The 26,885-nt window shown below is 35.2% G+C and overlaps 1 protein-coding gene across 2 annotated transcripts in view; it reads right to left on the bottom strand.

Annotated features, from left to right (window-relative positions):
• MCTP1 (multiple C2 and transmembrane domain containing 1) overlaps positions 1-26,885 on the bottom strand; it is a 374,168-nt gene that overhangs the window by 18,778 nt on the left and 328,505 nt on the right. The gene's annotated exons all lie outside the window — the stretch shown is intronic.

The following is a 26,885-nucleotide window of genomic DNA, read 5'->3' as shown; positions in this document are numbered from 1 at the left end:
CAATAAACGCAAGTTAACACTCCATTCATACAAACCAATTCAGGATTGAACAATGCTGTGTGCATGCCCTTCATCTGTTCACATCAGCACTATATATATATATATATATATATTTATATATATATATATATATATATATATATATATATTAAAAACATATTAATTCTCTTCCAACCGATTGATGAAAAAGATAATAATATCATAGTCCTTAATGGAAACTTCATTTAATAATTCTTGTCTGGCTTCTCATGCTGACCTTCTGGCTTTAATACTTTGAGCCACTAACACCAGAGACACAGATAAGGATTTGGACTTCCTCTGAATTTCCCAATTTGTATACTTATTTTTGGCCAGTGCCCCAAAAGTAAGGAAGATAGGGGTGCATATCTGCCAGGCAAGCAGAATTTCCAGAAGGAAGAAAGCTATATTAGGCTCTATACTTTTCTTTAGAAAGGGTTATTTCGTTTTTTTACTGTCGGTCCTATGTCAGTACTGTGTCCAGTAGTTACATGAAATTTCTTTAAGTGTCTAATGCTGAAATGTGAATTCACCACCCACTGGATACGTAGGCATATAGAGGTTTCTACTGAATAAGGCTTTTAGTAAATACTTTTAAAAAATTACTGGGTTGCTTTAAAAGAGGAGGGTCCTGTAAATAATAAAGGATTAATTGGAAGAGATTTAACTTCTCTTCATGTACAGTATGCCAACATTGTTTTCAACAAAAGCTGCCAAGATGTACCAACACTGTTTTTACCTTTGCCATTGTCTTCAATGATTTTGAAATCCTATGTGTTCCTGGCCAATGGACAGGTTGGAATGAATGGAGTGGTTATCAGAGAAGAAGTATCTTCAAGAGATTTCAGACTGGAGCATAAGGCCAGGAGATGTCCAGGGGGGCCAGCTATTACCTTAGTAGTCCTGCAGTATATCAGAAATGATAATTGGTGATAGCTGTGTACCACCCCATCGCTTTACAGGAGAGGACTGTCCTGTAGACAATTGGTGACTGGGGCTTACCCATATAGACAATGCAAATAGGAAAGCCTCCTCTGTGCTCACCGCTATCCCTATGAATGTCAATTGTTGGGATAGAGAAAAAAAAAAAGATTCTACCATGCCTGGGGTTCTATTAAGCTTGACATTGTAGGAAAGGGACATGGTACCACCTTGGTTGTAGATCTACACTGTATGACTGTGAAGAAACATGCAATTGAAAAGTGCACCTTCATCCTTCACCTACAACAATAATAACACTTTTGGCTGGGGTTCTGTTCAAAATAGCAATCCATGTACAGCTATATAGGACCCTTTGCAGATTTTGATAAATTTGCAGAGCATGGGTACCTCCAAAAGGAGCCATGTAGCAGTAAAGTGCTACAAGCTAATATGTTATCGCTACTTAGGAGTCAGAGCTGGACTGTTCAAAAGAAAAGATGAGCTGTTTGATTTGCAGATTTAAAAATCTCTTCCAAAAATTTAACACAGCCAGTCTGGGCTTGAAAAAAGGGGTCATCTTTCAGTTAAACCCTGCTGTCAGTTATAGCTGCAACAAACGTGTATTCTGAAGAGGAGAGCTTTTTTTATTATTAAGTTCTGCAGGATACTTGTAAACTTAAAAGGTGAGTGACAATTAGGCTTTATATTCTCACAAATCCCAGCATTGTCAAAGATTTGTCCTTATGGCCCTGTTCGCCCCCTGGTACTTGGATTGTTTGAAGTCATTATTACCATAGACAAGCTCACATAGATAAGAGGTCAAGCGCTCATGATTTGTGAAGACAAAAATACTCTTGGAGGTTTTCTTTACACTTGAAAGTTTTTTTTCTGACATTTTATTTCATATTGCTTGGGACTAGTCACAAAAGCTCAGTAAGAATATACTCCATCCACATGATAAGTATCCTGCAATTGCCAACACATTACACCAAAGTACACAGGGAATCAGAGTTCTAATTCTCTGGTTGTGAAGCCAATTAAGTTCTTCTTTGTGTCTTCTTCAATATCACAAGTTTGAACAAGACAAACAACCTGGCCAATATTTATAGCTGAAGTTCCCTTTAGAAGATTCCTAAATGCGGTCTCTGTTATCTGAATTCAGGCTTGCAAAAAGTGATAAAATGGGGGTGCAATACTGATGCCTTTACATACTGATAACCTAGACAGTACATAATTACATTAGACTGAGCTATCATTCAGTAATAGACAGAAAGTGATAATAGCTATTTATAGAAATTAAGCTAAGAGTCTTAGGAATCTTCTTAATATCCCCTACAAATCCTATTCTACTGCAGTTACCTGTATAAAAGTGTGAATAGACAAACATTTAAAAAGGAGAACAATTATGCAACTGTCTTATTTTACTCTTGCTGTCTGTGTTCCTGTTGAGAAGACTGTCTCTTTCTATTTGTCCTACTGTTCATTGCCCGGACTAAATCCACACTTTGTAGTCACTATAACAGGAATGAAGGAAGTCTTCCAATAGAGCTTTGGTGACAATATTCCAGCAGAGGGCACTCACTTTGGAGAGACTTTCTATCATTTACTGTAACTTCCTGATGTGTTCACAGAATCTCCACAATGGCACACAACAGATGACTAGAAAATATAAAATGCTAAAATGCTAAAATGATACACTAGCAGTAAAGTGCATGCACCTTAATTCAATAGTAAGCTGTACTTCTACCAAAACTTACTGTATCTTATTTCCTGCCCAACTGATCAGACTACTGTTGCACATGCAAAATCAAGGGTAAGAATCACATACCTAAGAGTAGGGCGCTGAGTTATTGGAAACACATTTTTTTATTTATTTTGTTGTGAACATATATTTTACACCAAGTAACTCTCTCCTCTCCCAAAGGTATAATATAGAGTCTGTGGGACCACTGAGGTTGCAATTGATGAATCTATGCAACTGTACATTATTGGAAGGCTTGGCTAATTTCTGAATGGTGCAATGCATTCCAGTTTTCAATTTTTACTTTTACTATACAATCATTAGACTCTTAATTCAGTTTCAGTTGGAGGGGCTCTGGGTATGTCATATTGCCCTAATCACCAATAGGACATTCAAGCATTGCAATTATACTCAAAACAGTTGAGTGCCTCTGGCAAATTCCACTTCACCAAGTCATCACTAATCCCCAAGTAAAAGCACACTACTCCTATGAGATGATGTGTTCTCTAAGTGCTGGTTGACAATTTAGACTATTATTGGCAGAACCATGGTGGCAAACTACAACAGGTGTAATCCTTTATTGTGCCACATACAAGTTGTTAGCAGAATTTTGTTTACCTAAAAGTTACTGGCAATTTGCATTGCTGGAGAGCACTTGCCTTTCCGTGTAGTTGTCTTGAAATAAAATCTATTGCACAAAAGAGCAAGTTACAGTGCCATTGTGATTGCCAATCCCCAAATTTTATGTATTTTTGGGCTTAATTGTGCCATTCTTGCCACCAAAAAAGTAACATGAATTTAGGAAATCGATAACTGTTCTCAAGCGGGCATCAATCTCACTGACGTTAAGGTTACATAAACAGTTGATGTTGTGCCTCCCTATCCTGCACAAGGGTCACAAGCGGCCTGTGCTCTGTGAATAAGTTGTCTAGAACATTAAAATGAAATGTAATTGAAAGCAAAAAGACATCTATGCTCCGAGGATTTTTATGTATTGATTCACAAACACCTCCTACTCCAGCTCCAGTAAAATGGCAATGTATTCATATAAATATAAAACCTGTAAAATGATTATTGTCCTGGAAAGAACAGAATGAAAGAAGCTCCTAAATACACTTGCCAACAGAAATTCAAATCTGCAAAAGAAAATCATTCAGCTCAGCTTTTGAAATTGTTGCCTCTTGTTTTATACTAAATTCAGAATGATCATGAGTGAGAAGACCATTCCATAATAGGATGTGAATGTATGTTACCAAGGGCACCAGGGCTGGCAAGCCTCTAACACACTCCACAGCAAATTACCATGAATTCAAATCATCTTTATTAGTGTAACCCCCTGGCCATTGGCAGAAGGGTTACATTGGCACCACTGAGCACCATCTGGCGCCACTGAACGCCACTCTGCGGTGTCACTCAGGGATGAGTGATTGGGTGAATCTATAATCCTGCATTGTTTCAGTGCATATGCACAGAGGAGAATGCAGTGAAAATAAAGGTATGTAATAAGCCTTAATATCCATAAATGAAGGGAGGAAGGCTCACTTAAATAATCCAATAAATTACCATATGGATTCTGATGAATGAAAGAATTCACATAAAAGAGGGTTGTGCAGAATTTGCTCGATAGACAAAATGGATAATGGGACAGTCACAGTAATATGCAGTTTATACATAAAAGCTTGAACCTCGACATGTTTGTAATGAGGGTTTTTTTAATAGTGTTTTCCATATATTTATTGTAATTTGTTGTTACTATATAAGAGATCTGGCATTTCCAGTAGCATAGAGGGATATGTCTGCCTGATGGGGTAATTACATATGTATAGTCAATTATGTCTCTGTGCTTGACATTCTATTGTGTACAAGGAGAAAACGGCAAGCTCTGACTTTGGAATATCTAATGCTTTATGGCACTGTTTCAATAATATTAGGCCATGGTTTCTATCTATATTCCTGCCAACTACTTTTGCCATTGTTTGACATGATCTGCTTAAGGTTTCCTTGGGATCACTCACTGTAGTTAAGCCCTCCCCCATGTTGTTTTCAGTAAGTAGGTGAGTGGACACTTTAGTTTAGCTTGAGGGATCATTTTTCTCTGTCAAACTGACCTATTGCAGGTCATTTTTATTAGACAATAATATTGTGCAAGTATGCTTTTAGACTACAGACAATAAATGAATCCTCCTGAACTGAGCATATATCTTAGAACTGAAGTCAACTCATATCTTCTTACAACTTGAAATTGAAACATAAAAAAACTTTATTACTCATTATACCCAGATCTTCTGTTTATATTTCAGAACTTTACTAAATCATCTGTTTTGTAGTTGGTAAAGTTCAACATATTCTGGTACATATGTGGGCAATTGGAACAGGAAGGTATTACCAGTGATCGGCAATTCCATGAAATGTCAAAGTTTACAGAATAAAGGGGTTATCCAAGCCAAATAACAAATATTAAATATAATAAAGCCTACTGATCCCCATATATATATATACATATATATATATATATATATATATATATCAAATATGTATATATTTAGTGGCTGAATTAATTTTCATTTATTGGGCTAAGTACATTTTTTGCACAAGTACTGAAAAATACCTGATGATCTTGCCACACTTCCCATTCCCATGCATCTTACTGTGCATTGAATTAATATCTCAAACAATATTATTTTATCATTTCATTAATTCATTTTTCATCGCTATCATTTGTGAACAGCAAAATACTTCCTCTGAAGTAATGGCAGTAGAACAAGGAGGAGGTTTTTGTAGTCCAATTAAGGAGAGCAGCCTGGAGTGACAATGCTCCTCTATACATGCAGCACAATTAGTAAGTGTTGTCACCCTAGGACAAAAACTGTACACAAAGCATAATTGAGGGAACCGCTTTAACCTGTCTCTGGGAATTTGGATATATAATATCCAGAAACACAACACTGATCAGGCTGGGTGAATGTAATGTTTTGCGATGAGAAGTGACTTTATAGTTTAAGAATATCTAACCATGCTAGCTAGGAGATGAGCAATTGTGAACCAAAGAAAAGCCAAAAAACCAGGGTCTGTTACAAGAATAAAGATGACAAAAACATCAATTGCTGGTAATTCATCTAATGTGTTATGAATATGCTTTAGTTTAATTTATTTAACTAAATTATTAGAATATGGTTGTTTTCACACTTTGGATTGTTTAGAAACCACATAGAGTAAACAAATTCATGTCCTCTACCATTTCACCTTGACTTCATCTATATCTGGTCATTTTTAGGAAGACTACACTAAATTATCCAAGAACAAACTATTCTGAGGTCTGAGAATTATGTTTGCTTTGCCAGATTACAGTATTGATAGAATGATATAAGACAAGACAGTATTCTCTCTTCAAACAAGTATATCAAGTATACTCATTCTTCATACATATGAAAATATATGACTATTTTTTGTTTTACTATAAATTGGCTATTATTATTATAACATTTTATTTAAAAATGCTTCTTCATTCATATTTAAATTCACATAACATGAAGAGATCAATTTATCTTCTTTAGTATTCACTGGCCTTCAAAGTGGACTCACGCTCTATAAAGCTTGAAAATGGCAAACTTATTTTTAACTTTTTTTTTCTTGATTTATGATAAAATTTCATGTATTGGGAAGTCATAAAATTTAAAACGCATCTTTCTGTAAGTGTGAAAGCCTGTGTTTGCTGTCTGTGCAGTATCTGAATATGTTATCAATATCTGTATTTGCAATCACAGGCATTTTGACTGAAATATGTTTTCTTGAGAAAAAAAAAGAAGCAAGGATATGTAAATTATTCAGCAATGCACAAACAAGCTGGCAGTGCCTATTTCCTCCCAAGATCAATATAAATGTATTTTCTTTAGTTACTTCACAGTTCTTGACATTAACATGAATAATAAAATCCCTCCTGACATAAGGATAGCATGTGTAATGAGTAACACTTGTGTTTTCCAGGTCAGCGTCATTAGGACACAGTAGGTTACATGACTGAAAGATGAAGGGGCCAGTATTCTAGATGGATACCATTATTTTACATTACAAATCCCCCTCTCATCTAGAAGTAGGTCACAGGGGCTACACCATCTACTTTCTCATATGTTAAACGAGGGGAATACGCAGATAGCAAAGGCAGGGGGGAAAAAAAAACTTGCTCCTGCCATCCTGTATTCAATAACAACTCTCATCTGCAGCACTTGGCAAAACGTTTTTGTATTTATTGTGTAGTAAATAAAGCTTAAATGCTTTGAAGCCCCGGTTGCAATCTATCTAGCCATTCACAGCCCAATAACAGCAGGGAATAAGAGCTGCCATCATCTAATGTCTTTCTTCTCCTCCTCTGTGCGCATCTTTTCCCAAGATTTCATTATTTTTTCTGACCAGATCTGTGCGCGCTGTCATATCTAGGGCACGGCGACACTAAATAAACAGGCAGATATGATTCTGAAATAGTTTATCACTGTAAAAAATGGTTTCATCGAAAACAATAGCACCCCGGCTGAAAGGTGGATTTGAGAATACGCTGCTATTCAATCCTTTTCCAAAAGAAGAGAAATCAGAGGCAGAGAGCCTTCCCCTCCCTCTTGGAAAATGATCTGCCTTTCCCCATTTCTGACAGTTAGAGATTACATACAGTAACACTTCAGAGACGTTCTACTTTGTCACATCCCGGGTACTACATAGATTCCCATACTGCTAAACCAATCACCAACTTTTCAAACAGCATTGAGAAACAGCCTGCCATTCAAGCATCTGTTCTGTGCATTTTACGGAGCGCTCGTGTTAAATATTTGTTGCCATTCAGCAGTCAGGAGATTTATCATTTCTGTGGAACAGTTTTTTTTTATTTTTACAAACTGATTTGTTTGTTTTTTAAGCAAGTAATTGTATACTGGGTTAGTGGTACTGTGATTGTTTGGGGAATTTTTTTCTTCAGTAAAGATTTACATTAAAATACTTTTATCCGAAACTGCTACTCTACAATAAATATGGAGTGGTAAAATTGAAAATGTAGTTTACCATCATTTTTTTCTTGTAAGATAAAATGTAGCAAAGTATACAGTTTAACCAAAGTGCTCATTTACACCCCAAAAACATACAATTATGGTGTTGAGTTAAGAAACTGTCCGGCTAGCTCAAGTGAGCAGAAGAATATGTCTGTGCAGTGTTTGTATGCACTGGAAACTGGTGACTCCATTATCCTCTGCCCACCCAAATTAGATGCCCAGCTTCTGAACTGCCATCTCTTTTGGGTTTATGGATGAACGTTGCATAGGACCCCAAGGCACCCAAAAACAAGAGGAAGGTGGAAAAGACCAGAAAGCATGTGGATGGTAGGTGGAAAAGATCTTAAAAACAAGTGGATGGAAGGCAGACTAGACCCAGAAGAAAGATGGAAGGTAGAATAGACCCCATTTCAAGTGGTTGGATAGCTTAGATGAGAAAACAAGTAATTGGAAGGTGGATTAGACTCAAAAGCAAGTGGATTGAAGGTGGACTAAACCCAGAAGCAAATGGATTTTATTATGGATTGATACAGTTGTGCTGAGGTATCAATTATGAGCACTAGTGCCCTTTGATGTACATTCCATTGTACCTTTCCCATCGCACTCATGCACAGCACTTCACAGGGCTTGGTACATTGTGTTGGTAAAAAATATTTTGGTGCATTAGGAATCCTATTTAAACGAATTATTAGACTGCTTTAACAAAATGCATGTAATGTGATCAGGACATGCATGTGTTAACACACTGCAAAGATGCAAATGGGCCTTTAACCAACTTATCTAGATGTATATTAAAGCAGATGTGAAATAAATATGATTTAGGTTGCTAAAACCTTGTATATGAAAAGGTAATGCAATTGTTTGTTGCATGTTGGGGGCTTGTAGTCTCCCTAATGAAAGTGGGTAACAAGGTAACAACACAGAAGAACAATTAGGATAAAGCCACAAAGCCTGTGTCTGGTAACACATCACACAAATGTAACAAGAAGTCTATTTAAATTTCTTTAATCTGAGCTTTATGTAGCGAGATTTCACATAGCCCGAAACATGTGCAATTTACTCAAGCTCTACTTAGTTTATCAAGAATTAGAGCCAACCTTCCAAAATAGGTTTGCAAGTTCCGGGTAGCAGTGGCAAACTTCTTATTTATGGCCTATTTGTGAATCTGGGACACAGCACAAAAGATATGTGGAAGGCTGTGTCTGGAAACGCCTTTCTTTCTTTACAAGCAAACACAAGGGGTTCACAGATTACCAACAAAAAAGTGTGTGTGGTAGACACTAAGGCTGTGTACACACGTGCAATATTTATCATTGTAAACGAAAGAAAAAAAGGGCACAACGACGCCGATTAACGAGGATTGTCGCTGAAAACGAACGACCGCCTCGGCGGATCTGATTGGGCGACGATTGTTTGCAATCTATTGTATGTACAATTTTTCAGTGATCGTGCATGGTTCTGCAGTACACTTTCTCCTTTACATGTCACTTCCTGCATCCTTCAAACGATCATATCTAGCGTGTGTACATTATTGGTGGATTATATTTGAACGATCGTATCATTACAGCATGTACAGACTTGTGCACAATACGATTGTTCAAAATAATCGTGCATAATCATTGATCTGTCGTTAGTCGTTCGTTTTCTAATGACAATTATTGCACGTGTGTACCTAGCCTAAAGCAATTCCTAAAACAAATAATAGGCCAATCAAAGCATTGTTAAAAGACACACAGTGACATAAAAGAATAATGGCAGAGTACTCAACTATACTTTTGGTAACATGATACTTTCAAAGCTTTGAATGTTCCTATTGATAGATTAAGGTCATGTCCGATGTACTTAAAGGTTCCCATCAAGTCCTCCCTTTCCCTTCTTCACACAAGACTATACATATTGTTATATCCTTCTGCAGTCATTCCTGATACATCCTATCCCTCACACTTTTCAATATTTTTGTTTCTGGTCTCTGGACATGTTTGGTCTCAAAAATATCTTTAATATCTTTTGCACAGTAGTGCAAATGAGGTCCAGCTAAAGACCTAAATGGGGAATTAGGACTTCTTCCAATTACTGGTGATCTCTCTAGTGTTACAATTTTGATGAAAACATACCTTTAAACAATACATTAGTAGAAATATTTTAATACATTCTACAGCTTCTGTTCTTCCTGGGAACTTTTCAGAATATAATCCCTGAACTATACATGATGCAGAGGAACAGTTGAGTTAAAATGTTATTTTCTCCCAAGCTGACATTGATATTTAAATCACATTAGTGATAGCTGGGTGAACTCGAAAATAAACAGATCGCTGGCGGATTTTCAATCGTCCAAGAGATTTCTGTGTCTCAGTACACTGAATGCCTTAGGTGATGACTTAGTTGTAAACCTGGGAGAGTGTTAAATACGATTAATATTAAAAATGGTACATTGAAGATGTATTTGCAACTACAGAGGAAAGAAAATCCTGTGTGAGTTTCTGCCCCCGGTATGACCTTTCTCCTCTGAAGAATATATGAGCAAATAGATTGACTGCATTAATTTATACCACACTTTACCTCTTAATACATTTTACTGTTATACACATTGACACACACATACCATTGAGGTCCCCATTATTATTATTTTTATTTTCTTCCTCCAGCAATTAATCATTTTGGTGATGATCATTATTGTGGGTATTGTGAACTTAGCTCTTTTATAGCCCTCCAAATATGAGGTATAGCTTGGATTACTGGTTTATATTGTTAATAGGGGGCTATTTCATACTGTCCCTTTCAAATGTATATTAGTAATGGAAAGATTTCACTGGAAAATAAAAATACATTTTTTTAATTTATATTTTTGTATATGTAAGCACTGATGTGTAAGCACTACAAATGTTGGTGTCCTTTTAGGTAAACCTAGCATCACATATATATTTTCCTGCATTTTAAAAATGCATAACACTTACAGATAACTATTACCACACACCTGAGTTAACAGTGTTCCCCTGGCAATCTAATTTTCTTCCCAAAAAAATCCATTTTAGTTTAGGCATCATCCAGGGTCATCCTTTAAATCTTAGATTGAGAAGGTATCTCAGAAATACACAGCCATGTAAATTCTGCTGCCTGCGCAGTTTTTGGCTGTTCTTTCATATATTTCTATTAGGACTGTACACTACATGAGGCAGCTTGTTCCTATGTTACCTGCATGGTACCACTATAATGATTTCAGGTGCAAGACATGCTTCCTGCATTGGGCAATTTGTATTGTGGTCAGAGTTGAGGTCACTGGTATACTGGCATTAATAGTTTTACAATAAAGGCACTGACCCTGTGGTAACTACCGGTACTAAGCTTGAATAAGTTAAGAATATGGAACATAATTAGATGGCAGAACGCAAATAACTAAATAAAAATAACTAACTAAATAAAATACCTATTACTTACATTGTACCATCATAAGTCAGTGGTTAGGAAGTAATAACACTTTTTAGGTGTAATTTTTTTTAAGGTGTACCTGCAGGTGAAATCTAAATTTACAACTGCAAGTAGCAATACCCTCTTTATGCAATTATCAAAACTAGCCATTAGAATAGCCATGGGACATGTTCAAACCCTCTGTTTAAAGAGTAAGGATACACCAATTTTGGGTATAGGAAGACAATCTACTTCTGGAAGACGACTTCACTGTTTTCTGTAAACATCTGAAAATATATTTTACGTTTACACCAGTTTATACTTTATTTTCCGGAATGGAACTGTATTGAAAATTCATACTAATAAATAGTAGGTTAAATTAAAAAGTTAAAATATTTTTATATCGTAAATATGTTGACAAAAAGAGTCATCTGAGGCATATGTATTTAACATTCCTATTCTGCAATCATTCTGAAGCTCAAAATTTCCCATGAAATCTTCATCAAATACTATATAATAATTTTATCATATGCTAACTACATTGATGAGTTGTATGTTGTTCAATTGCATCTCCCTGAACAAAAATAAATGATTTTACTCCATATATAACCATATACCCTGGTTGTGGATTGTTTGTCTGTTAAAGGGAAACTGTAAACTCCTCTGGGAGCTCCATGTTCTATGTATTCTGTGATGCTAAGAGCAATATAAAACTAGATTATGTCACTTTCTGTAGCATAGATACACCTTGTATAATGCAAAAAAAACAAACCATACAAGTTTAGTTAATAAATGGTGTTCTGGTAAGAACTAAATATTTTGAGATGGTGTCAAAATGCAGATTTTTTTTAAAATTTATATAAGTCAATAATGAGCTTGCTAACCTAATGTTAATGAATTCACATTACATTTAAAGGTGTGTCAATCACTTAAGCAGTTACCCCTCCCTTGGAGAGAACAGCCAGCTCACATTTAAACTGGTCTCAGTATCGGAAAATAAAGCCAATCCAGGTCGGGGTCATAAGCAGCTGGTTTCATTTCTGGCATTGGCTTTCCACATTCTGCCCTTGTTTAACTGATAGGTGGCATGGATAGTAGGAGCAGAGCTGGCATGAGCTCCATTTGGCAGTAGGAACTGAAAATCTTGTGCCAAGAGCAAAGGGTGCTAGGTCATCAGAGCAGAGACAATGGAACAGCTGTGAGTGAAGATCTGAAGCACAGACTGCTTCTCTCTTAAATCATTTACTGAATCACACTACCACTACACAAATGTAATCCCAGTACAAGGTCCTAGAATTCTTCCTCATGTTAAGGCTGAATGGCTTTGAAACCCAAATATACAGTTAAAGAACGATACATAAAAATGCTCCCATTTCCAGTTTAATTATGCAACAAATATTTGGTGAGAGAGTGAACATACATATTTTGTATAGTAATATAATATGCATTGCTTTAATGGAAAGTATATATAAGGTAAGGTATTATAGGGTACCACAATACTGGTAATCTGCGCTTTGGTAATGTATTCTCTTGATTTAGGCACACAATTACCAGGGTTTTGGTTTAAGGATAGTCCCTTGGAAGAAAAAGACATCCTGACATCAAATGTGATGATGCTTCCCACAGGTATAAGCTTGACAACCATGCAACACATGGAGACAGCCAAGGTAATATTCTCAATAAGCACAGATACAGTTGCCTATTCCTGCCAACCTTAGCAAACGAGTGGATGTTTATTTGCATTTTTTTATTAATCCCACCAACTGATCCAAAGGTACTATCTGCCAAGCTTCCCATCAAAGCACTTTAAGTTGCCAAGCTTTCAGGAGGCAATCCATTCTATTATAATCTAATTGGGCATAGATAACGGAGCATGCGATGATTGACAACATAACATCATTATTTTTTTCTTCAGCTCACCTCCTTGCTTTTTGTTTTCAAAATCATCTACAACTTGTAGGACAGTTGACATACAGATGGCTCATTCAGTGAAGAAATTCAAATAGTAATGGAATGGTGCAGTACCAGAATCTCTGAATTTAAATTCTAAGTTCCAAGCAGGTATGCTGGGGTCCCTCCATGTATCTTAAAGCATTATTTTCAACATTAACTGAAATGTACCTTTAAACGTAAGGCAAAACATATCTACTTCACATGAACAGTGGGGGCACACAGTGATTTCTGAAAATCTATACTTGTGTTCATCCATGCTCAGGTGGATTAGTTATTATTGCAGGACTGCCAATAGCCATTCAACTGGATATTATCTTATTTTATTGCCTTCTTAAACTATTAAATTTAAGCACAGGTTAAAGTAAAGCCTGAGCCCCAAACTTGCTTAGGCTTCACTGTGTAGAGCAATGAGTTGCAAAGCATTGTGCAGAGAAAGAATGACAAGAAACCGGTTAAGTAGATGTGCTTTGCATTGATATTCATTTAAAAGAGGCAATATGGAGATGTATGGATAGGTTGAAGATGGTGGTCCCATTTTAAACAGCTCCACACCCTCTGCAAATTGAACCCTGCTCATAGCCCAGTCAGAGATTAGGTTGGTTGCAGCACAAATGGCCGGAAATACTTTCAGGAATTAGCTTCTGATATTGGATCATTTTGGTAAATGAAGAAGCTTTAGAATGCTTGCTTAGGTTTGGCTTTGATATATAAGGTTGCTCATGTTTCTGGACCAACAGATTAAGACTACTCATACCATTTGCCTTTGAGAACCACCAGCTAAACTGTCAACTAGTTTTAGGGCCTAATTTTTATTTGCCTCACAAATGTGTTAAAGGTGCATAAGAGGTCTATTGAAAACCATTGAAAATATATTGAAAACTTAGGAAGGCAATCCTATTGATGTTTGCCCAATCAAACACAACAGGCCTTATTTATTAAAGCTCTGCAAGGCTGGAAAAGATACACTTTCATCAGTGAAACTGGGTGATCCAGCAAACCTGGAATGGATCTGGTACAGTATTGAAAACATTTGCTAAAAATTCGTAAATTACTTTTAAGAAAACATTTCCAAGTTTGCTTTCCAGGTTCACTGATGAAAGTGTATCTTCCCCAGCCTTGGAGAGGTTTATTAAAAATCAGGTCCTTTGTAACAACTGGCAGCCAATGGGAGTATCCCCCACTATCTACTATATTATCATAACTCTGCCTGGTAAACTGGTCTGTCCATGCTAAGCCTTGAGTACATCAACAAGCAAGTCTAATACACCTAATGCAGTTCCTAAAAAAAGAAGGCAATCAATAAAAGCATTACATTATCAGACAGCTACAGCTGTATGTGATTCTAACTTGTTTTTTTAAACATTTCAACAGATTGTAAATTCACAGATTGCACATCTGATATTGTGATAACATGTAATTTGACTTAACAGATTCTGGATTGCTTTTATAATGCAGTTTTGTACTACGATAAATGTATAGCTGTTGATAGTGCTATGCCTAACTGTGTATCTCACTGTGACACGTATTTTACAAAAGAATTAAACAAAAAGCACAGAATAATGTGACAGCTTACAGACATATCTGTTATATCTGATGATGTTTAATATATATATATATATATATATATATATAGTTAGGACTTTATTATTACAATTAGTTTTTTTAATATATATACATATATAAATATATATATATATATATACACACAAATAGGTTTCATTTTTTAAATTCATACCTTAAGAATTATAATAATACTGTAATTATAAGAAGACGTTGGCTGGTGTTTCTCCCTATACTGAGACAATCATTCAAAAGATTTAAACTTAGAACTTGATTTTTTTATCAATAACATGATATCTTATGAACTGGTTGAAACATACTACCAGTATAATAGCCTAAGCATTTATGCCTGGATTGAGATTATAACAGCCATACCCTCACATTTTCTATTCCAAATATATCACACTACGGTATAGTATACTAGCATACTGCTATGTAATTGAAGCTGGATTATGACCCATAACCCATTACTGTATACTGACTTGGCACCGAATACAGTTCAAAACACTTTTGTTGTCCTGTGCAGTTCATAAACAAGAGAACAGATTTCTTTTAAGAAGAGTTTTGCAAGAAGAAAGGCTAAATGAAGAGCAAAGCCTGTTTATAGTTTTTATCCTTGCAAGACAACTATTACAATGTATGCCTCCCCACTTTATTCAAGCTCCCTGCACTCATTAATAAATCATTGGACATGTATTAAATGTAGTATTAAAAATAATTAAATTAAACATTTTCAGTGTTTTGGTTAGCAATTGTGTACCCATGTAGGAAAGTATTTTCCATTACATGTCACATGGCACAAGTGTGCCCACACAGATCTCACCTACTGCCACTGATACGGTTTGGAAGAAAGGGCTAATATCAATGAGGACTTTAAAGAAATAACTTTTTTAATCATTCAACAATCTGCTAAAGGAAAACATATGTGTGGGCTTAAGAAAGACCTTCTTGGGGTCTTTCTAGAATATAAAACAGGTGCTTTAGCTTAGTACCATATAAGACCACATTTACCCTCTGTCTAAAGGTTACAGGCTAATAGCTGCCTTGTGGCAGACCATGGCACAACATCTGGAATACATTTGCATACTTGCCTACATGTGCTTCAAGTCTAATTAAAGAGAGGCTTTGGCACATTTATTAATCTTTTTCAACCTTAATTTCTGATCAGCAGTTTTCTGGCCAAATTTATCGTTGAACAAATACCTAGACAAAAGTTTTTTGTTGTTTTTTTTTATTTTATTTTCTGCTCTATTAGATCAGTTCATGCTATTGAATATGGTGCTCATGCTGTAACCACCTTAATGATAATTAGGTAGTGCAAAATAATTATAGGACTCATGCCCCTTTTATACTAAGAAGAAACCAAAGTCCAGGACTAGAATTCAGTCTTGCATGCTTTCTTAACCACTGTCTTCTTTGGAAATTCCAACTACCAATTACCACTAAAGTAAGTGGCACAGAGAAAAATGTTTCACCTACTGAGATATATTAGGCGTATGCACAGGCTCCAACCTTATAGCTAGCAAAAAAAAAAAAATTAAGATGTTGGAAAAATATATTTCACTTTTGGTATAATCTGTTTCCATACTCCTGCATGTGTTCAAAAAAGAAAAAAAATATTTACCTTGCAGTAACAGGTTAATTGTTTTTCTTTCCCCTCTCCACTAGTTATAGGAGGGCCACCATGGTAAAAGGAATCTCCTCCCACTGATCATCAATCTATTGGAGTTTGTCTTCACTGACTATATAAAAAAAGTTCAATGGCCAGGAGGCAGGTCTCAATATCTCACCAGTGACAGTGTCCTAGTGTACATGTCATGACTTCTGGTCATAAGGTCTTTTCTGGTCGTTAGTTTTATTTTATTACTATTACTGAAATAATTCCTATTGTATAAAGCAGCCCTGTGTGTATAAATACACCAACTATACCATATTTCTTATTCTTCCACTCATTCTTCTACTTAATGTTCATGTCAATGCAAAGTGAGCTTTACATACTGTGCTGTAGCTACAGAGTTCTTTTACTACCTAAAAGCTAATACAAAGGTTAAAAATGATAAATAGTCCAAGAAAGGTAGTCCTATACACTCTATCATGTTCTCTTCTCAATATTCCCAGGAATTATTTGCTGACCCCCAACTTTTGACTGCATGCATCATCACAGACTATTATAATATAATCAAATTTAATATATATATATTGCCAATTTTATAAAACTGCTAAGCGCATCACAATACTATTTATATGGAAATATCCTGTTTATATTGCTGATTAAATAATTACAGTTAGTTATACTTTAAATAAAAAAAAATAAAATTACAAGTATGTCAGCTGCCCCATAAAAACATATGTTTCTAGGCCCAGACATATATTTACAATTACACTAGTCCATGCTCAGAAGAAGTTCCAGTTTGCACAATGAACATAACAATACTGTTAATAAGTTCAAGCACTAAATAAATACTAACCATGCAACCTTTAAATCTCCATATGGAGGCACATGCTGAGAGATAACAGACAAGAGTATGCTGCCATAGCCAATCAGTTATTAACTAGAAAGTCCCTAAACTATGACCTGTTAAAACCAAATTTAAAGTTAGTGAATTGTTTCTGAATAAAGTTGCATTCGATCTCAGGCTGTGGCAATGGGATCTGATAAGTTAATTGGTTGGGGCCTGAATGGGGTCTCATTGCATCTGGACATATAACATAGGTTTATAGGGGATTTACACATTTTAAATCCCCCAGTGTGTGTGTGCATAAATCATTTTTTCAGTGAAAAAAATAACGGAGGGAGATATAAATATAACTGGAAACACATTATTGGTCTTCACATGACCAAGTCAATTCACCAAACAAATATACTAATAGGTAATGAATAAGGTTACTACCCTAATTAGCCCCCTATATTAGGCATGAAAGCAGATGTTATATAGTCATTCAGATGATGGGGGTGTTTTTAATAACTTGTTCCTGCTGCTGTACAGAACTTCTGCACTCCACCATTAGGAAGCGACATACTTGTGTCAGAAATAAAAGTCTAGTCTGGCTGAAATGCCTTTCATGTTGAACAAATCACTCCAAGGCTAATATTACCACAATTACATAAATCATTGCTTCTGAAAAATCAGATATTCTTAGAGAAGAATGTTAAAAATAGATGCAAAAATTGCTGCAGATGCTTAAATGTGTTAAAATATTTGCTGTTTTTCCTTCAAATACTACAAATTACTAGGAAAACACATCAATCATGTTGTGTGGAAGAACATCTGTTATTTCTTACAGTGTATAACTCATGGAAACACAGGATCCGATACTTTCACAGTTATTAGCCGTTGCAAAGTTAACATGTTTTCTTCTACATTTGTAACCAAAATTAACTTGTTTCCTATTTCATTGGAGGCTTGAGATACAAGTCCTACCCGTATTTCTGTGTCTGTACCAAATGAACAACTTAGAGAAGGAAATGCTAATTGAAACACGTATTAGGCAAAGTGTTTTTATTCAACCTAATTTTACAGTTGGTGCTGATCATTTTTATTAAAAGTGACTCAAAATTATAAACCCAAAACAAACAGATTTTCTTTGAAAACATCCTCCCTAGCTCATGAAATCTTTTAAAAAAATATTTTTGATTTTTGCTTAAAGTTTTTATTTGATAATCCTGCCAGTGCTTGTAGTAAGGGCTATTTATTATGCAGAGGGTAGAAAAATTGAAACATTTGTGGATATGGATGATGTCATCAGTCTGCATCCATCATCCTAAAAGCACTGCCAGTCTGAGCAATGCCTTCACTACTAATCCTGTCTTTGCTTTACCAACCCCGTCCACCAACTGACATCAGCACAGATGCTGTTAGAATTTATGATTATGTGACCGTAAGGGCAAAACCCTTAAAGTCTTTAATATAGTTAAGTATATTATTTCCTGAAAACTTAAGATTAATGAAAATAGGCAGTTTGGAAAGCATATCATCTTTAAATACTTAAAAACCCAACTTCAGCCCCAAATTTTTTTTTGTATTGATAGTGAAAGGGGAGAGGCAAAGCTTGCAGTTTTAACTGCTATATGTTTCTCTGCTGGTAAGAGTTTGTACTATTTCCTGCCAGGAGTGGAAGCAAAGACACATTTTAGTAAAGTGGTGGAAATGCTTTATGTCCTAACTTTTTATTGTTGTTCATTGTACCACCAGTTCTTATACATGCATTACAAGGGCACAAATGAGGAACAATCTCCCAAGTAGTATCTGGGACAGAAATAAAAAACTGCTGTAAATTTGACAATCAATAAAGTGAGTATGGCTTTAATGATACTAACTCTAGTTCTACAATACTTCTAGAAAGGAAGATGGAAAACTCTGGCTTGTACAGTTAGGATATAAGTTGGACAGAACAGGCCAAATTTTCAAACCCACAATCCAATGGGAAGTAGCAGTTGGGGCTGTTTATTTAAAGATATGAGTACATTTGAACTAGGTTCAAATAGATAACATAAAGTTTAACTATAAAAATTCTAAAAATAATGAGTGAAGTACACATATGATATTAATTTGCTAAAAAAATAAGCTGTAGGCTTCTCGGACAGGATTAGGGGGATACCTGCCAATACAGTGGCTAAAAGAAGACTGCCCACTACAAATATTCCTCAGTCAGATGGCTCAACGTTCTACTTCCCTGTCATTCACTATGGTTCCTATTGTCAACTCATATATCCAGTATGAATACTTACAGAAACGAAGGAGCAGCTTTAGAAGAGACTGACCAATGGAAATGTAAGAATATGAAGTCTGTTTAGTGTAATTGTCTGTACTGTAATGCCAATTGCTATCAAACAGAATATTTCCATGTCCATTACAAAGCAAGATAAGGAATTTAGCAAAAGGAATCATCAGATTTTTTTATTTTATGATCATCTGGACTAACTTTAAAATTCTAATTTTGTCAGAACCTGTTTTCTTTTACTTTGAGGAGCTGCAGTCAGCAACATTCTAGTCCATCCTATTTTAAATAAAGCTTAGTTTTTCAAAAAACAACCACGAAATCCAGCAATAGCTTGGTCACCAAAAATGGATTTACCTGAAGTCATTGGCCCTGATTTATGAAAGCTCTCCAAGGCTGGAGAGAATACACTTTCAGAAGTGAAGCTGGGTGGTCCAGAAAACATGGAATGGACTTTTAAAAATAATTTGCTATTTGCTAGCAAATGTTTTGCATCCATTCCAGGACCAGATCCATTCCAGGTTTGCTGGACCACCCAGCTTCACTGATGAAAGTGTATTCTCTCCAGCCTAGGAGAGCTTTCATAAATCAGGGCCATAAACTCATAAAAGATCATTAACAGAAGTAATAAAAAAAAGATCATAACAATGAATAAAATACTTTAGGCATGTCAATAAAGTTGTGACTATCCCTATGTTTTGAAAAGGTCACCAGAAAAAAAATGGACACACTTTTTTCCTAAAATTAACAGAATTTGTAGACAACCCTCATACATTTTAATTTGGTAATTAATACACATTTGGTGTATGTAATGACAGAATTCTGAAATGCTTTTTATAATGAGATGCTTAAAAAAGTGAACATTAAGTTAGGGTGAAATCTCAGAAAAATGATAGCTCAGTCGATTTGCAGCTGCTGACTGTGTAAGAATAAACACTTGCTGTGAAATGCGTATTTGCCAAGTGTCAGTCTGTATTGACACTGCATTTACCAGATTGCTCTCAGTGATAACATCATTTCAACTTGTATTTGTAGCATGGTAAATATTAATGTACTCATAAAATACAGCAATAGAACACATAACCTGTGTTCAGCCAAAACCCCAAAAAAACAAATGATAATGAAGTTGGGCATACAGTGGTTTATGAAAGGCCAGCACTATGTAGGCAATAATATATTAGGCTTTGGAAGCACTTGATGTTACACTAGAATTAGCACCAGTGAGCTGGTAGTACACTACAAAAAGGAATTAAAGACCAGGTATGCATGATACTAATCACTGGAAACTATAGACAATTTGTATTTGAGCCAAATTTCATAACCTGAATCTTTTTTTTTAGAAAAGCAATCTTTAAAAAAATACATTTGTGTTAATATATAAAATAAATTCATTGCATATTAAAGAAAAAAACATTCCCATGTATTACAAAAAAGCAGCAACAAAAAGGAAAACAGCAATTAAGTGCTAACTCTGGCATTAGAGAATATGTTGAAATTGTGGGACTTAAAATATAGCAAACATAGGCTGACCTTTCCAATAAATTGTATGTTTATTACAACGTATGGTACGCATTAATCTTTACACATAAACGGGACTTGCATTTTATTCCCCATAACATAATTTGATGAAACTAGGAAGATGGGAAGAGATGAGAACATTCTATCTGGAGTTCTCATCCAATCTGTTGATTTCCAACTGTGAACCAATGTATTCATATGGGAGCATTATGTCTTCATCCCTATTGAAGTGTAAGTGCATAGAGGAGATTGTTAAGGGGATAACAAATCACACTCAGTTTTCTGACATTTCTAATGCTTACTGCCAGAGAATAAGTTCTTGCTGCGTTATGTCACTATACATCTCCAGTGGAAGCAAAGGTCGAGCATATAAATTAAAATACATTTTCTCATCTCTTAAACAATATCTTACATTTAATATAAAACAATTCAGGAGAGTGTATATTTATTACTTTGTAAAGAACCAAAAATACAGTAAAGCTTGTCTAACAAGCATGTAGGTTGGCAATCAACAAATGAATAGGAGGTGAAGCTTGTGAGACACAAAATGAAAGAGGATTAGCTCAGGTATTTAAGGTAAAGGATTTTTTTTATCTTTGGGGTTATGGGTACATTTTTACCTATACAGCTACATGCATTGTGTGACACATTTGTAATGATGGGAGGCACTGAGGCACTGAAATGTCTGATATTTCTCTTTTTTTTTCTTTGGACAACAGACATCCCATTGCACCAACATGACTTTAGAGTCTATATTGTGATCTTTGGGAGTAAATATGTAAATGCAGTACATTAGTATTTTGTTAGATGGAGGTGGTATGTCAGCTTCAAGACAAGAAAAGCCACGGTCATTCTAGTTAGAGATGTGGGTATAAGAAGCACAGCAATTAATGTTACTAAAAGAAATCATAATGTTTTCATGCTCAATGTGGAAAATACATTGTATAACATAAAACAGTACTATAAAAGACTGGAAAGAACAGTGTTCAAACAGAAATATAAGCTATCAGAATGGTATACCATCCTACAAGAGTCGTGTTCCTAAGTCGACTGGTAGTAGAAAGAATTTAGGACAGGGGAGCTGTGGGATAAATGCACCGTGGGAAAATTGTGCTGTGGAGCTGTGGGAAAATTGTGGATACATTTATTGTGAATGTATAAGATGAGCTCAAATCCAAGACCTCTAAAACTATGGAAAAAATATGACAAATAATAACTTTGGTATAGAAAAGCTTTCTACTAAATTTGAAATTCATTTTAACGACTGCTTCCAATTATCAACCAAACTACTATCAAAAACTTACACTGGATTTTGCTTCTTAAAAGACATACTGTATATATAGTTTTAGTATAAAACTACTGTGCTATATAACCCTTCCTTTATCATTTGCCTTTGGAACAGTCTGCTTCTGCCTCAGGTGCGTATTGTGTTAATGAATTGAGCAGCCCATTTTTCATCTTAACTATGCATTACTTTTTTGGCACCACTGCATCTTATGAGAATTTTCTGGGTCATTGGTTGTGCCATGCTTCCCATAGGTTATACGTGCTTTTTACTCCATTACTAAGCATTTATGAACTCTGGTTTTCAACAGTGTTTGGAAAATAATGGAGTTTCGATCACTTTTTTATCTGTTCATTTTAAAATAGTTTTCATTGTTACCGTTTTTAAATCTGATATGCAAAATGACTAGACTGAGATATACCAAAAGGATAGGAATAGTGTTAAAAGAAGTAAAAAAAAGTAAAAAAAATGTATTTACCATAATGTTGCAATGTAACCTTATGTGCCATTTTTTACAATTTGTATAGTGCTGAACAATATTGGAAATCCTATGAATCTATGAAAAAAGTCATATTATAATGATTACCAGAAGAAATAATGATTAATATAGAGCCCTCTATCAGGCTTTTATAGCTGTTTTGGCAGATAAATTCCTTGTCCAAATGATAGGGGTGGGAGGGGTGTGATAGGAAATTTCTCTAATGTAAAAAGACCCAAGCAAGCTATCATTTTGATCAGATGAAACTTTATCCAATGGGGTCAATGTAAGCAATAAAATCTTTATAGAAGGTCTAAACCTTCTCCACTCTATAAACTAAAAAAAAAGTATTTTTGGCGTAATCCTTGAAATGTGTTACTCTCTCATAACAGATATGTGCAAGAATACCTCTCATTGGGCCTGATTTATAAAAGTTCTCCAAGGCTGGGGAGGATACACTTTCATCAGTGAAGCCGGGTGATCCAGCAAACCTGGAATGGATTTCTTCAAAGTTTTTTTTTGAACAAACCATTGCATGTCTCCAATACACACATAAATTCTCTTAGTTTGTCACTTTAAAAGGGCTGCAATTACAGAAATATACCTGACAATCCTTATAGAAATCAAGTAATTACATATGTACTGATGCTAATTGATTACACTGACTGACTAAACACTAGAAATTTTGGAAGGAGGTTAGACATGAAAACAATATATTTATTTTGAGCACAGGTTTCATTGACCTAATTTTTATATAAATGTCTGACCTCAAACAAGTATTCAGCAAGCAAAATCCTTATCTGAACACTTATCCAGATCAGTGACTTAAAGTACGGCATGTACGTAAGAGCTAGGCAACTATGAAGGTCTATGGAAAAACCTTAATGCATCTTCTTATCAATTTAGATCTATAAAAACGAATGTTGGTATTATTTTCAAATTGTTTCATATTACCTGCTTGTTTGTTGTTAATATGTATTAACTGATCCACTATATCAAAAACACATAACATTTGGGTGCTAAATATTAGTCACTCGACCTGTGCATAGACCTTCCAATTCCACCGCATTGCTATCACAAGACTGAAAGCTTTAACTAGCCCAGGTATTGGTCTCCCATCCAGATATCAAAATCAGAGGGGAACTTGCAACGCACATCTCATTTTCTCAGATTTATTCCACGCAGGAATGACTGTTACAGCCTACCCATAAACAATATCGACTTCATACAGTAAGATCTTGTTAACTGTTATTGTGGTATTAACAGACTGTAAATGCTTTGCACTTTTATTACATTCCTAATTCATTGTATTAAGCACTTGTTGAATTGTAATATATACTGGCAGCTGCATTTATCATAAACATTAATAAATCTCTCCTATGACATAAATCCATATTGTGTCAGAAATCCTCCACTGGGGAAAACAGCAATAGTAAAACCACATTTAAAATGTCTGTATGTACATGGTCTTAGAACTAATAAATATAAAAATAACAATTCAAAATAGCTTAGGGACATTATTAAAGAATTTAAGCCTGACTAAGTGAGGCACACAGGAAAAAAATGCTTTCTGTACTTTTATGAATCTATGAAATAGTCCTTTTTAAAAGTTTAATTGTAATGTCTCATCTTTTGAACGTTCTTCCAGCTGCAGCAGAGATTTGGGGTATTGTAAAAAGGCAGACACTTCCAGACCTTTATCACTGTGCTCTTGTGTGCAGCAAAGCAGACCCGCTAGCACAACCCATTGCTTTTGTGGTACAAGGTCACTCTAATTTCCTCCCTCTGGTTTTCATATTCCCACAAGGCCGACTAATGCAAGTGCTATCATATCCTGACACAATGAATTGTGGAAACAGGCTTGTATTTCTTTCTTTTACTCCCTCTTTCTTTTTCTGACAATGGCCACAGCAGCACATGAGCCAAAATTTAACTCCGTACGAGCCACAATGATTCCAGATATGGGAGGAGTCAAATTATTGTATGCTGAGTTCGGGAGCTTGTTTTGCTGCAAACATCTAATCATTTGCAAAATAATGTACAATTGAGTTTAACCGTTCTGCAATCAATTGAGGCCTTGGCCAATGTCAAACCAAAGAAGACTAGGCACACACACAAGCAGGTCATACATACAAAACTTCCTAGGTACAGTCTTGATAGGCCTGATGGTTAAGCCCATGCAAGCATGTAAGCTTAATTTAGTAGAGTTATTCAAGTCACCCTTTCTAGATGGTTTAAAAATAAAAATAAATGTAATGGGATTTTCCATACTGCACATAAAATATCAGAGCTCTTAATGATCATGAAAACATTGGGGGAGTTGCATATAAATACAACAATTTCTTTTGTGTTAATCAATCAATGCATAAAGCATATGGCCAAATGACTGCATCAGACTGAAACCATACATGAATTAAATAATGCAGGATCTGCCTGTCTTTTCAAAACAATATATGCAGTAAAGAAACAACATGTATGGCACGCAGTGTTTGATAAAGTAATGAACTCTATTGTATTCTTCATTTTTAGAAATAATTGTTTTGTTAAGAAATTTGAAGCAAAAGAGATTATAAGTACAGTAAAATAATAATGATCCTAGTTCCTGGTATGCAAAACAAGTCATTTTTTAGATGGTTGGCCTCAATGGGTCATGGTATGGCCAGCAAAATGAACTTTTTACTTTCCTTCTTTAGTCACTCAACTCCAATGTGAAATCCAGGAAGCAAAGTTTACTATGCCACAGCTACACAAAAACAATTACATCATTGTGGGTAATGATGCATGGAAACAATGCCTGGCCATTACAACATAGCAAGATAATGCTATCATTTTCATCTGTCTGTGTTTAAACATTGTTCATAAATGAACTAGAGGGTGATACACAGCAGATCAGTGACTATTTAAATATTTACCTTATAAGATTTAATTATAATAGTTTAGGATACTTTATGTATAAATTACCAAGTTTGTTAAGTATAGACATTCCAAAAAAAAAAATGACACTATAAATTATGAAAGATTTACTGCTGTCAGTTATATTGCTGGGAGATTAGTTAGGGCAATGCAACGTCTCTCATCAAAAAAAAAAAAAAAACTCCCTGGCTCCTGGTGGCTTTTTTTTTAGGTCTAAACTGTTTAGCCCACGCAGTGTATAGGTTAGAGATTGGCTCTGTGCGGTGTCACCACAAACAGAGCCAGGCACAATGGGACTTCTGTGCATATGCAGGGGTAAAATCATCCAATGACAGAAGAGGATCACCATCTTAAGTCCACCATGGAGCCGACGGTGAAGATGGCGCCTTCCATGCATGCAGCGATTTACACAGGGTAAATATTCTGTGAATACTTGCTGAATATGACAGAAGCTCACCACCAACCAACAAGTTTTGTTCCGCTTTAATTAATAGAATTGAACTGTGTATTACTATGTTAAGGTGGTGGTGCAAAGGAATAGCAGGCTGTTGATATTGGAGGGTACTTTTATCTTCTGCTCTATTTTGTCATCAAGGTAAAATCATGATTCTACCTAAGTTAAGTTATATGCCCAATTCATCCTAGAAAATTGCTACTAATGTGATACACAAAAATTAAGAAAATTAGCACAGAATATGGCAAAGCCAATGTGCATCACCACTAGTGCCACATTAAGGGACAATCTATATATATCGGTATTTATATAAACTTTGTTGGAAAAAGACTTTTCATCCATCAATAATTAAGCAAAAATTCTAAACCTGCAACCGACCCAAAGAGAGGCATACAAAACTTTTATATTGCACAAGAAAAGAAAAATATTTCATCAGGCCCAAACATTAAATTTCATAATAAAATAGGAAGTCAGGTTGATTATGATTTTTCTTGATTTCTCATAATCCGGGATTTCTAGGTAAAGACCCAGTGTAAATATTTTTTTGTGTAATCATTCCTCCAATTTAGCTGTCGATGAAATTTAATTGTTGATCAGATCTGCTGTTTACAAAGTGAAATAAATAAATAAATAAATGTGTCATTTTATTATAATATCAAGCCAATCGTAATATTGCAATATAACTATAATTTTCTGTGTATTGTAATTTCTTTTATTGTAAGGCCGATACAAAATGATTTTTTTTCCCCACAAAAGACTAATTTGTGTTTTTACAGTAGGTCATATTTTTGTCCTTCAAAACCAGTTGTCAGTAGCTTATCATGAGAAGAACTATCAGACTGAGACAAGCTGAATCATATTTGTTCTTAGCTGAAAAAAACGACCCA

The sequence above is a fragment of the Pyxicephalus adspersus genome, chromosome 6 (assembly GCF_032062135.1).
Source record: "Pyxicephalus adspersus chromosome 6, UCB_Pads_2.0, whole genome shotgun sequence".
Taxonomy (NCBI): Eukaryota; Metazoa; Chordata; class Amphibia; order Anura; family Pyxicephalidae; genus Pyxicephalus; species Pyxicephalus adspersus.
This window is presented reverse-complemented; position numbering and strand designations above follow the sequence as displayed.